Source organism: Rhinopithecus roxellana, chromosome 2, assembly GCF_007565055.1.
Source record: "Rhinopithecus roxellana isolate Shanxi Qingling chromosome 2, ASM756505v1, whole genome shotgun sequence".
NCBI lineage: Eukaryota > Metazoa > Chordata > Mammalia > Primates > Cercopithecidae > Rhinopithecus > Rhinopithecus roxellana.
The window spans coordinates 84,625,200-84,638,986 of NC_044550.1; positions in this window are offsets into that span (position 1 = coordinate 84,625,200).

The window sequence follows — 13,787 nt, forward strand, 5'->3', positions numbered from 1 at the left end:
GAACAAAAAACAAGAGGTCAGTTTGGAGATAATAAGTTTGAGATATCAATTAAGTATCCACATGGAGATGTCCAGTAGGCTGTTGAATAGATAAGTCTGGAGTTCTGGAGTGAACAGGCAGGCATTAGAAATATAAATTTGGAAATTATTAGCAAATGGATGGTTTGTAAAGCCAGGAGACTGAGTGAGATTACAAAGGGAGATACAGACAAAGAGAAGAGGACCAAGACTGAGAAGAAGGAGCATTTCAACATGAAGATCACTTACTATGCACCAGGTAAGGTTCTATGTGCTTTGCATAGATTCTAGGTTGACTGTTTAATGTCTAAAAGCACTCAATGAAGAGGTACAGTTTAGTATGGAGGTTCCATTTAGCAGAGGAAGAATCAGAGGCACAGAAAGATTGTCAGTAAATGGATAAATTATTTCATGATATGAGTTGATAAATAAGTTTAACCTTCCTTATTGAATAATGCAAAGTTCATCTGAAATACGTCATGTAAAAATGTTTTGCACAGGTTTTCTTCGGTATGTTTCAAAAATCTTAGTAGTACTAGAAGACATATCAGTTATATTTTCAATAATTAGCATGACTAATCTGTTCAAAGTGCTTTTCTTTCCAGCTGACGACACATTTTAGGAAAGAAGATTGAAGGGGGTAAAGAAAAAATGCTTATGTTCAAATGAGAAAAAAGGAGAGCCATTTTTAGTGTTCAGCATTTCTAAAAGACACTGTCTTTAATTGCTTTCACATATATCTTCCTCAAGAATCATGCATTCTCTAATTATATTTAGGGGTGGGAGAGGCAAATCAATAAAGTGAAATTGTCATTACTCCTATTCCCTCACCCTATAATATATATTCAGAACTTCTTAAAGGGGCAGTTTCTAAGGCTATGACTTGTCCTTAACAGAAATGTGCACTAGGCAGGGAAAGACAAAAAGCATGATGGTGGGTTAATTCCTACAGAAGGCTTCCAGTTGAAAAAATATCTCAAATTGTCCCTTTGGTACTATGGATATTTTTATATCTTGAGACCAAGATACAGGATAAATAAATTTGCAGTGCTCTCTTCTACCTTCTCCTCTTCCTTGGGAAAAAGGTTAACGTGAAAGGGGAGGTAGAAAAGGAGAATTTGCAAGACATTTTTTCAGGCAGATCAATTTTGGGAAAAAGGAGAAATAGAAGTTGAGGCTCTGGAAATAAATTACTCATACCAGTTGTCTTCAGAAAGTCTTTACATATCTTTGGGAATTCCTATAACTCAGGTTAAATACTGTTGTCTTAAATAATCCCAATATGGAGGGAGAAAAAAAAAGAGAGTTATCTAAAAAAACCAGGAGTGACTGTAGAAGCATTCCTCTACTGAATACAAAATATGAGAACATGGACAGATGTGTAAATTTACCTGATACGAGACAGCAGCATGACTCCTGAATAGTAGTACAAGGAAAAGCAGAATCCAGGGTGAGTTTAGAGGTGTGAAAAATAACCAAAAAATCCCCAGAAGAATCTTTTCAAGGTCATGATCTTACACAAGAACAAAAACAAAAAGACTCTGTTCAGGGAAAGATGATGTAATACTGAAAAGATAGCAGAGAAAGCAGAACTAATGTCTCTTTTTTTTCTGTTCTCTCAATAACTACCTTCAAATGGAAAGGTTAAAAGAGGAATGGTCAAGAGTGAAATTAAAGCCAAGGAAGGTGAGAAATAAGAGGAGATTTTTAAAACACTTAGTTATTTTAATAATGTATTTAATTTATTCCCAGATAAAGTATATCCTAAGATATTGAGAGAACTTGGGTTGTAATCATGCAACTAATGTTAAGTCTTAGAAAGTAATTTTATGGGGGTCAGGCATGGTGGCTCACGCCTATAATCCCAGCACTTTGGGAGGCCGAGCTGGGTGGATTGTGAGGTCAGGAGTTCGAGACCAGCCAGCCTAGTCAACATGGTGAAACCCCCGTCTCTACTAAAAATACAAAAATTAGCCAAGTGTGGTGGTGCATGTCTATAATCCTAGCTACTGGGGAGGCTGAGGCAAGAGAATTGCTTGAACCCAGGAGGTGGAGGTTGCAGTGAGCCGAGATCACACAACTGCACTCCAGCCTGGGCGACAGAGCAAGACTCCATCTCAAAAAAAAAAAAAAAAAAAAAGGTAATTTTATGAACAGAAAGTCAGCATAGATCCATTAAGAATCAATGCTGTCAAACTAACCTTACATAAATCTAAGTAATAAAACTTAATAAACTCAACATCTAAGAACTAATTACTCAACTTAAGACCTAGGCTTTGTATCTTTTTTCACTAAACATTATATTGGAGCATTTCTCCTATGTCATTAAGTATTCTCCTACACTATAATTTAAAAGATCCACATAGTGCTCAATTATATTAATATTTTCTAAGTTACTTAAGCAATTCATCTTGGTCAAGTCTAAACTGTTTTAAATTTTTGCCTTATAAAAATCATGCTGGGAAGCCAAGCACTGTGGCAGGTTCCATAGTCCTAGCTACTTGGGAAGCTGAGGCAGGAAGACTGCTTGAGCCCAGGAGTTTGTGGCTACAGTGAGCTAAGATTGAGGCTATGACTGAGCCTGTGAGTAGCCACTGCAGTCTAGCCTGACCAACATATCGAGACATGGTTTCTCTCTCTCTCTCTTTTTTTTTTTTTGAGACAGGGTTTCTCTCTGTCACGCAGACTGGAGTGCAGTGGTGCAATCTTAGGTCACTGCAACCTCCACCTCCCAGGCTCAGGCGATCTTCCTGCCTTAGCCTCCTGAGTAGCTGGGACTACAGGCGCGCACCACACACTTGGCTTATTTTTTGTAGAGGCAGGGTTTTACTATGTTGCCCAGGCTGGTCTTGAGCTCCTGGGCTCAAGTGATTCACCCACCTTAACCTCCCAAAGTGTTAGGATTACAGGTGTGAGCCTGTCATTATTTTTTTAAAATCATGCAGGAGTTATGATCATTTTACATAAAATTTTGTAAATTATTTTTAGAAATTTAGGTTAAATTCTCAGAAGAGGAATAAATGAATCAAAGGGCAAAACATTTCAAAAGTCTTTTAATAAGCACCACCAAAATTGTATCTAAAAAGAAGTACCTATGTATAGTCTCACCAACAATATATGAGTGCCTGTTTTTCTAACTCTTACCGATAATAGAAGACTTTGGTAGAAAAACCCTTCTTTGGTAATTTTTTATTGTGGTAAATACACGTAATACATATTTTACCTCTTTAACCATATTTAAGTGTATAATTCAGTGGCATTAAGTACATTCATAGGTTGTACAACCATCACTACTATCCACTTACGAACTTTTTCATTATCCCAATAGAAACTCTATACCCACGAAAAAAACAAAGAAAAAGTTAAAAATATTTCTTCAATTTTGCCACTCTTTTGCTATGATGTTCAATCCCATCAGTAGTACTCTTCTCTCTTTCGAATTCATTCAAATATTGGAATTCAAATGAGTCAGAATAGGAAAGGCTGTTCTGTGGTAACAAACAACTCTAAAATCTTCTGGCTTTCACTACAGGAATTTATTTCTCACTCAAGTTACGAATTCTGTGCCAGTCAGTGAGTGTCTCTGCATCACAGTCTTTCAGAGTTCCAGGCTAATAGAGGGTCCAAATATTTTGTAGATTTTCTATTGGGAACAGCGGGATTTCACAGTTACGAAGGCAGGACAAGAACATACTGGAGAGCCTTGCGCCAGAAATTAAATGCTTCGGCCTGAAAAAATCACACAAGTCCCTTCCACTAGCGCCAGAAGAACACAGTTAAAATGAGTAACACAGCAGGGGCTAGAAAGTCTACCCCTCCCTTGGGCCCTAGAAGAGAGAACTGGATATGGTTGAGTACCAGAAGTCTCTGTATCTTCATTCACATCTGCATTGTATAAAGCTGGCTTCATAACTCCTTACAAACTTTTCTTTTCTTTTCCCTCCCTCCCTCCCTCCCTCCCTGCCTTCCTTCTTTCCTTTGTTTCTTTCTTGATAGAGTTTCGCACTTGTTGCCCAGGCTGGAGTATAATGGCGCGATCTTGGCTCACTGCAACTTCCACCTCCCGGGTTCAAGAAATTCTCCTGGCTCACCCTCCCAAGTAGCTAGAATTACAGGCACGTGCCACCATGCCCAACTAATTTTTGTATTTTTAGTAGAGATGGGGTTTCACCATCTTGGCCAGGCTGGTCTTGAACTCCTGACCTCGTCATCCACCCGCCTTGGGCTCCCAAAGTTCTGGGATTACAGGCATAAACCACTGTACCCGGCCCAAAGTTTTATTTTCTATTAATGGAGATCACACATTAATGTTTCATTTTTACCCAAGAAATCCTGGAATAAGAAGATAAAACAATTAATTTAGAAGAACAAGCATTTGATGTAAGTGAAAAGTCACATTTCACAGAGTAGTATGTAAACATCCTGTTGTAGCTAAACATGTTAAATTGCCATCTTTGGGCCTACCTTTCTTTTTTTTTTTTTTTTTTTGAGACGGAGTCTCGCTCTGTCACCCAGGCTTGAGTGCTGTGGCCGGATCTCAGCTCACTGCAAGCTCCGCCTCCTGGGTTCACGCCATTCTCCTGCCTCAGCCTCCCGGGTAGCTGGGACTACAGGCGCCGCCACGTTGTCCGGCTAGTTTTTTTTGTATTTTTTAGTAGAGACGGGGTTTCACCGTGTTAGCCAGGATGGTCTCGATCTCCTGACCTCATGATCCGCCCGTCTCGGCCTCCCAAAGTGCTGGGATTAGAGGCTTGAGCCACAGCGCCCGGCCGGGCCTACCTTTCTTAATAACTTCTACTTTTTGAAGTAGATGCTGATGCTTTCCAGCAGCCTTGGACCCTCTGGTTTTCATGTGATTAGTCATGTCACAGAAGAAACCCCATGGTGGATGATAAATGTTAAAACTCTTTACAGGCCGGGCGCAGTGGCTCACGACTGTAATCCCAGCACTTTGGGAGGCCCAGGTGGGCGGATCACAAGGTCAGGAGATCGAGACCATGCTGGCTAACATGGTGAAACCCTATCTCTACTGAAAAAATAGGAAAAAATTTAGCCGAGTGTGGTGGTGGGCGCATCTAGTCCCAGCTACTCAGGAGGCTGAGGCAGGAGAATGGCATGAACCTGGAAGGCGGAGCTCGCAGTGAGCCGAGATCACACCTTTGCACTCCAGCCTGGGTCACAGAGCAAGACTCCACCTCAAACAAACAAAACTCTTTACAAATTCATGAGCAGCTTTTTTGAGAAATGGGATATCAGTACTTCATTCTTCGTTAAATATATTCTTTCCTTTGACACATTTCTACCAAAAGCTTTTGTTTTGCAAAAAAAAAAAAAAAAGTATTACCAGATCGTAAAGCATTTTAATAGCTATAGATTTGCATAATATAATAAAGGACAAATAGCTATAGCAATAGGGTTCAGACCACTCTCTATGTGCTCTATGGCAGCTCTGCTCAGCCTCTACTTTCTTGTACATCTACACTCAACCTGTAATTTTCTGTGCTTCCTGTTGACCCTGCTGACTGGCCTGGCAACTTTGTTCATCTTGCAGGTTACTGGCTGGGCCTCACTGAAACTAGTTGGTACACTAAAATAGCCAGCAAAATTAGCAGTATCAGCTGCTTCTCCTCTGGCCAGTAATACTGGAAGGAGTAGCTATCTCTACCTGATCGCATCTCAGAGAGCTTCATTTTATCAGCAAGTATCCTTCCTACTGTTCTTAAAAATAAGTGTTGGTTACCTTGCTTCTGGAAACGTCAGAAAAGGAAAGATGGGTTGGCTGGGTGTGGTGGCTCATGCCTGTAATCCCAGCACTTTGGGAGGCTGAAGCGAGTGGATCACCTGAGGTCAGGAGTTGGAGACCAGCCTGACTAACATGGAGAAACCCCATCTCTACTAAAAATACAAAATTAGCTGGAGTGGTGGCACATGCCTGTAATCCCAGCTACTTGGGAGGCTGAGGCAGGAGAATCATTTGAACCTTTGAGGCCGAGATCACGCCATTGCACTCTAGCCTGGGCAACAGAGTGAAACTCGAGAGAAATGGGCTATCCTTGGTCATCTGTCATATTATCCACGTGTTAAAGTGAGAACTCTGTTCACTACACATGTGTCTTGCACACTATTAGATGAGACCATGGTAGGAGTTAAAAACACAGAGTGATGGTCCAGCAAACCCATCCTGGCCTTTTTTTTTGAGACAGAGTCTTGCTCTGTCGCCCAGGCTGGAGTGCAGTGGTGCAATCTCAGCTCACTGCAACCTCTGCCTCCTGGATTCAAGCGATTCTCCTGCCTCAGCCTCCCAAGTAGTTGGGATTACAGGCACCCACCACCATGCCTGGCTATTTTTCTATTTTTAATAGAGATGGGGTTTTGCCATATTGACTAGGCTGGTCTTGAACTCCTGATCTCAGGTAATCCCCCCACCTTGGCCTCCCAAAGTGCTGGGATTACAGGCGTGAGCCACCACGCCCGGCCTCTTTTTAAAAGCTTCCATGCATTATTTGTAGTAGAACCCCATTTAAAAATGAGAAATCCAGGCCAGGTGTGGTGGCTCATGCCTGTAATCTCACCACTTTGGGAGGTTGAGGCAGGAAGATCACTTGGACCCAGGAGTTCAAGGCTGCAGTGAACTATGATTATGCCATGATACCCCCAGCCTGGGCAACAGAGGGAGACCTTGTCTCTTAAAACAAACAAACAAACAAACAAGGCCTGGCATGATGGCTCATGCCTGTAATTCCAGCACTTTGGGAGGCAGAGGTGGGTGGATCACGAGGTCAGGAGATCGAGACCAGCCTGGCTAACATGATGAAACCCAGTCTCTACTAAAAATACAAAAAAAAAAAAAAAAAAAAAAAAAAAAAACGGACGTGGTGGCAGGCGCCTGCAGTCCCAGCTACTTGGGAGGCTGAGGCAGGAGAATGGTGTGAACCCGGGAGGCAGTGCTTGCAGTGAGCTGAGATCGTGCCACTGCACTCCAGCCTGGGCGACAGAGCGAGACTGTGTCTCAGAAACAAAACAAAACAAACAGAGACACAAAATCCAGGGGAAACAGGCCAAACGAAGGGCGTGCCAGGACAATAGGTATAAAGCAGATCAGTTCCAAACAAAGGAGGATTTAAGGCCATGCTAGTTAGAACTAAATAATCTAAGATGATAACTTAATGACTTGTTTCTCTAGTGTGTGCCATGAACCACCAGGTTCCCCTTTTAGAATGTAAATGGGAGTGTTCTGTTTTCTGCTCAATCTCAGCCAGATAATCAATTCTAAACACCCCATGACTTCCCTGAAGGTCTTTTTCCTTCTACTACCAATCTAGGAGTCTACTAATCTATAGTTGTAAGGAAGAAACACTGATTCTGTCAACTTAAGCAAAAAGGTATTTTATTTGAAGCATATGGAGGTGTTAAGGAAGCCTTGAAGAACTAGCTTTGGAAGAAGCCTGGTAGCCTGCCCGGCAGCAGGTTTGTTTCAACACTCTTGGCTGGAAAAGATGAACTCTGTCTTTTTCTTCACTGTCTGTTTCTTCTGTCAGTGCTTTACTACATTCAAAAGTCAAAGTCCTGAGAAAGTCTGGTGGGCCAAGCTTAGGTCATGTGCCCAGCCCTTGGCTGTGGCAGGTCTGAGAGGAAAGATTTATAGAAGGAACTCTAGGGATCTCTCTGGTTTCCCTAGCATGAGGCAGGCATAGGAATTTTACCAAGACTACATGCTATGTGGGAAAATGATTACCCTTGTGGAAATCATGGTAATGTTGGGAAGTGGGAATGAATGCTGGGCATTCCAAAATGCTAGTGTCCATTATTTAGAGTAAAAACGATCATTTTAATGGCATCAAAGCACATAAACCCAGGATTCCTATTGAGTTAATATATGCTGATTTATTTTACTATTTTCTAATCATTAAGTGGCTGCTGCATTCCTTTTTTCTTTCCTGCAACAAATAGCCTTAGGCATATACTTTTTTTTTTTTTTTTTTTTTTGAGATGGAGTCTTGCTCTGTTGCCCAGATTGGAGTACAGTGGCACGATCTCAGGTCACTGCAACCTCTGCCTCCTGGGTTCAAGCAATTCTCCTGCCTCAGCTGCCCAAATAGCTGGGATTACAGGCATCCACTACCACATCCAGCTAATTTTTGTATTTTTAGTAGAGATGGGTTTGCACCATGTTGGTCAGGCTGGTCTCAAACTCCTGACCTCGTGATCCTCCCACCTGTGCCTCCCAAAGCGCTGGGATTAGAGGTGTGAGCTACCACGCCCGGCCTTTTTTCTTTTTTTGAGATGGAGTTATCTGCCCGCCTTGGCCTCCCAAAGTGCTGGGATTATAGGCATGAGCCACTGTGCCCGGCCAAGCATATACATTTAAAAAATTATTTTCTGCTGGGTGTGGTAGCTCATGTCTGTAATCCCAGCACTTTGGGAGGCCAAGGCAGGGGAATCACTTGAGGCCAGGAGTTTGAGACCAGCCTTGTCAACATGGTGAAACTTTGTCTCTATTAAGAATTAAAGGCCGGGCGCGGTGGCTCAAGCCTGTAATCCCAGCACTTTGGGAGGCCGAGGCGGGCGGATCACAAGGTCAGGAGGTCGAGACCATCCTGGCTAACACAGTGAAACCCCGTCTCCACTTAAAAAATACAAAAAATTAGCCGGGCGAGATGGCGGCGCCTGTAGTCCCAGCTACTCGGGAGGCTGAGGCAGGAGAATGGCGTGGAACCGGGAGGCGGAGCTTGCAGTGAGCTGAGATCCGGCCGCTGCACTCCAGCCTGGGCGACAGAGCGAGACTCCGTCTCAAAAAAAAAAAAAAAGAAAGAATTAAAAAATTAGCCGTGTGTGGTGGCACATACCTGTAATCCCAGCTACTCAGGAGGCTGAGGCAGGAGAATTGCTTGAACCCGGGAGGCAGAGGTTGTAGTGAGTCCAGATCGTGTCACTGCACTCCAACCTGGGCAACAGGGCGAGACTCTGTCTCATAACAAAAACCTTTTTTTAGGGTAAATGCTCAGGTCTGAAATTACTGGGTCAAAGGATAAGTACACACATTTTTATATTTTTTCACTTTCTATTTTACTGAGGTGCCTCTAATAGTGGCAGGCTGAATTTCCAGTGGCTGGATATTTGCCTGGTTGAAAGTCACCTTGTGGAAACCTTTCTCTGGGTCATAGAAGGGACGTTTGGAGTGCTGTGAAAAACATTCTCTTTAGAGCTCTTCTCTTTCCCTCCATCATTAAAAAAATGTCAGTTGATACCTGAATAAAACAAACTGCAAGTTTCCTGCTTTGGTCAGTTGATCCACATGTCATAGGAAGGAGGGCAGCATTTGCCTGAGAGATCTATGGGCAGTGCGGAACGCCTGCTGCTATATGCAGTGTGTGCTCATATATTACTGTATGTGATCTACCCAGCTCCCTCCTTTCCATGCCAAGTCTCTCCAAAAGCTGGGGATGGAAGAAGCAATGATTGCACTAACAGGAGACTCCACCTGGGGCAGGTAGTGGTTGTGTGCCTTGACCCACATCTCCTTGAGCCAGGTTCTTCTACCTCCACCCTGAAAAGATAAGAGTCCTAAGTTTCTTCAGAGGATATTAATTTATTTTCTCCCTCCCTCCCTGCCCTACTTCCCTTCCTTCCTCCTTTCCTTCCTTCCTTCTTGAGACAGAGTCTCACTCTGTCTCCCAGGCTGGAGTGCCTTGGCATGATCTCGGCTCATTGCAACTTCCACCTCCCAGGTTCAAGTGATTCTCCTGCCTCAGCCTACAGTGTAGCTGGGATTACAGGCCTGTGCCACCACAGGTGTCTAATTTTAAAAATTTTTAGTAGAGGCGGGGTTTCACCATGTTGGCCAGGCTGGTCTCGAACTCCTGACCCCAAGTGATCCACCCGCCTCGGCCTCACAAAGTGTTGGGATTACAGGCGTGAGCCACCGCACCCAGCTGAGAAGATAAGAATTTCAATGTGGGAGGACTGAAGAATCTCCCCCACATACCCATCCTCCCTCTTCCCCATCCCAGTTTCAGTAGCAACGTCCACTTCCCAGCCAGGTTGTCATGCTGGCTGGAGGAAGCAGCAGTGTGCTTTGTTTTAGAATTATCCTCTTGTCAGCTTATTCTGCATGGCTAGAGTATACCAGATTGTAAACGCTTGAGATGAGGGACTATTTCGCCTTAGCACTTGCTTACCACAGTGCTTTCCCCACCCCATGTACTCAATCAGTATTTGCTGACCAAATATCCCTAGTTAAATGTACTAGTTCTAAAACTTCCTTGAGGTCCTAAACTCTTCCAAGCTTTGATGCCCAGAAGTACTGGAAAAGGTGAGCTCTCCTGAGAAACAAGCAGGGAAGCCCGAAGCCCACGCTCAGTGTTCTCGAGGATAGAAGCAGGGTTGGTGCTCAGCAGGTAGGATGGGCCCTCACTCCCTCTTCAGCCTCATCTCAGCCCATAGTGCTCCCGCCACATGGCCGCAGTTTCAGTTACTTGTACTGGTTCTTCCACAAAGCCTCCTCTGGGAACGCTTCTTCCCTCTGCACATCACATTCACTTCACCTCCGTCCATTCACTCCCAGTGCTTCAGGTCTCAGCTCAGTTGTCACATCCTCACTGACATCTCAGAATAGTCCAAAGGCCCCTGAAAGGGGCTTGTTCCTAGTGCTCACCAGAGATTTCACTTGACATTTATATTCGCAATGATTTGATAAATTTTCTTTCACTCTGGAGGATATTAGTCCATGAGATCACGAATCATGCTAGGTTTTTGTTTGTTTGTTTATGCTATTGCTGTCCCAGTTCTAGCATAGCACCTGGCACATAATGGGTGCTCAGTAAATGCTGGAGAGACAAAGTAGTAGTTTCTTTTTTTTTTGAGATGGAGTCTTGTTCTGTCGTCCAGTCTGGAGTATAGTGGCCACAATCTCGGTTCACTGCAACCTCTGCCTCCCAGGTTCAAGCAATTCTCCTACCTCAGCTGCCCAAATAGCTGGGATTACAGGCGTCCACTACCACATCCAGCTAATTTTTGTATTTTTAGTAGAGTTGGGGTTTTACTATATTGGCCAGGCTGGTCTCGAACTCCTGACCTCGTGATCCACCCGCCTCAGCCTCCCAAAGTGCTGGGATTACAGGCGAGAGCCACCACACCCAGCACAAGTAGTAGTTTCTGCACACCACACTACACGGGTGCACCCACTGCAATCCTGGAATATACAGAGATCCTGGGGTGACTCTCAGTAGAGCATACCCAGCTTAGTGTTCACAGCATAGCCTTTCTCAAATTTCATTACTCAGATTGCTAGTCACAAACTCTCAATAGGGGTGGTGTGAAGAAAAAGGTTCTTTTAAAAATATAGGTGTAATTAAAATGTCAAACACATTTGGACCATTATTATTATTCTGTGAGACAATATGTCTTTAAGGAAAGGGTATGGCTGGGCGCAGTGACTCACGCCTGTATTCCCAGCACTTTGGGAGGCAGAGGTGGGTGAATCACCTGAGGTCAGGAGTTCAAGACCAGTCTGGCCAACATAGTGAAACCCTCTCTCTACTAAAAATACAAAAATTAGGCGGGCATGATGGTGCATGCCTGTAATCCCAGCTACTTGGGAGGCTGAGGCAGAAAAATCACTTGAACCTGGGAGGGAGGCAGAGGTTGCAGTGAGCTGAGATAGCACCATGGCACTCCAGCCTGGGTGACAGAGGGAGATTCCATTTCAAAAAAAAAAAAAAAAGGAAAGGTTATTATAGGAAGAGGAGTGACATACAGGGGAAGATGCAAGAATCCTTTACTCCTCCTTCATTATGCGTTTTTAAGCGTGCAGTTCGGTGGCATTAAGTATATTCACATTGTTGTGTAAGCATCACCATTATACTTTTATAGGTTACTAGTTCACAAACTCGTTGTGTAGTGTCCTCATACCTTGTTGGATCAGCCTGCCCCATGCTCAAAGGCGACCCTTAATGGCCCAAGCTACTTGGCATTACCCCCTTCTTGGGTTCAGTGATAAATTGAGTGGCAGGCCTCTAGGTCCAAGTGACTCAGGGAATAGCAGTCTCCTGAAATGCTTTGATTCCCAGATTAAGTAGTTGTGATAAGGGAGCAACTTTCTAGCTCAGGAAGGGGTATTGTCTTACCTATAGGTGAGCCTGGAAATGTTGATGCTATTTGGTTCTCATGAAGGAAGCTTTCTGGAGGCTGAAGTCAATTCCCAGAAGGCAGGCAGAGCCAAGAGAATCACAGAGAAATGGAGCTGGAGTGCTGAGAACTGCTTCAGAAGTTTCAACTGCCTCTCTGTGGAGGTTTTCAGTGACATGTTTCAATAATTTATTAAGTTATTTTGGCATTTTTGTTTCTTTTTGTGTTTTGTTTTTAATACTTGTGAGAGAAAGCAGCTTTACACAGTCTGCAAGAGACTCAAAGATTTATTTTAAATTTCTTCTAATTACATAATTTAGTTTTCTGCATAGCTGTAATTTATATATCTCACTCACAAAGGTGTCTGCCTGCGGCAGAGACTGCTAGGTTCCTGCTCAGAATCTACTATCCCTTTTCTCTTTGTAGGAAAATTCAGATTTCACTTATGTACCTGGGGAAAAGATCACATTTTTCATCTTCCCTTGCAGGGAGGTGTGGCCATTTGGTTAAGGTCTGGTCAATGAGATAAAAAATAAAATGTTGTGTGAGATGCACAGGAATACTGAGAAAAGAAGCTGATTCAGTGGAGACAGGGGCTCTTCTATCCTTTCCCTTCTTTCCTCCCCGAAGGACCTCCAGGAGCCATCTTGTACCATGAGGTGACATTGAGGATGGAAGCCAGTGCTTCCTTGGGGACTCTGGAATCATGGACTTCTTTTTATGAGAGAGAGGGAAATATAAAGCCCTTATGGTTTAAAAACCAGTGATTTTGGATTTTCTGTTATAATGTGTCTGAACCTAATTCTGACTCACAACTTGAAACATATCCAAGGATTTGGTAGACCCATATTTAACTTTATAGGTAGCTACTTTGTGAGTCATCACAACAACACAAAAACTACAGTATCATATGCAGCGGAACCTACATCAAGGGTTTCCTGTATGTTAACCTCTATGTCATGTAGACTGAAACGTGACCAGCTTGCATTGATTCAAATCCCTAACTAACCGTTACAAGCACCGAGTAAAGCATAAAAATGCCATTTGGGTGTTAGTGCCTACGTGACTTACGTACTTGAATGTCTCCCAGGCATCTCAAACTTCATGAGTTTACACAGAAACACATCCTTCCATCCCAGTCATCACCAACACTGCCATCTTATCCTTTCAGTAAGTGGCATATCCATCCACCTAACTTGCCATGCCACAAGCCTGGGGGCCGCCGCCGACCCCTTCTTCCTCATTTCCAGTATCCAGGCTATTGTCAAGTCCCAGAATCTCCTTCTAAAATATACTTCATTTCTGTCTATTTCTTGCTGTCTCCTTGGAGGGTCGCCTTGGAGGGTTGAGCTATTCCATTTCTTGCCTAGACAACTCCATCCACCTTCTGTCTGGATTTCCATTCTCCACATAGCAAGGAGAGAAAACACAATCCAGATTATTTTACCACATGCATAAAACTCTTCAAAGACTCCCTACAGCGTTGGGGTACAGTCTCAAATCCTAAATAAGACTTAGAGGCTCTGCACCATCTGACCCCTGCCTATCCTCCACCACCTGGCATTGTTGTGAGCCAGTCTCTCTCACTGGGCTTCAGCCACCTGACCTGTTCATCTCTTGAATGTGCCATCTCAGGGGCCTGC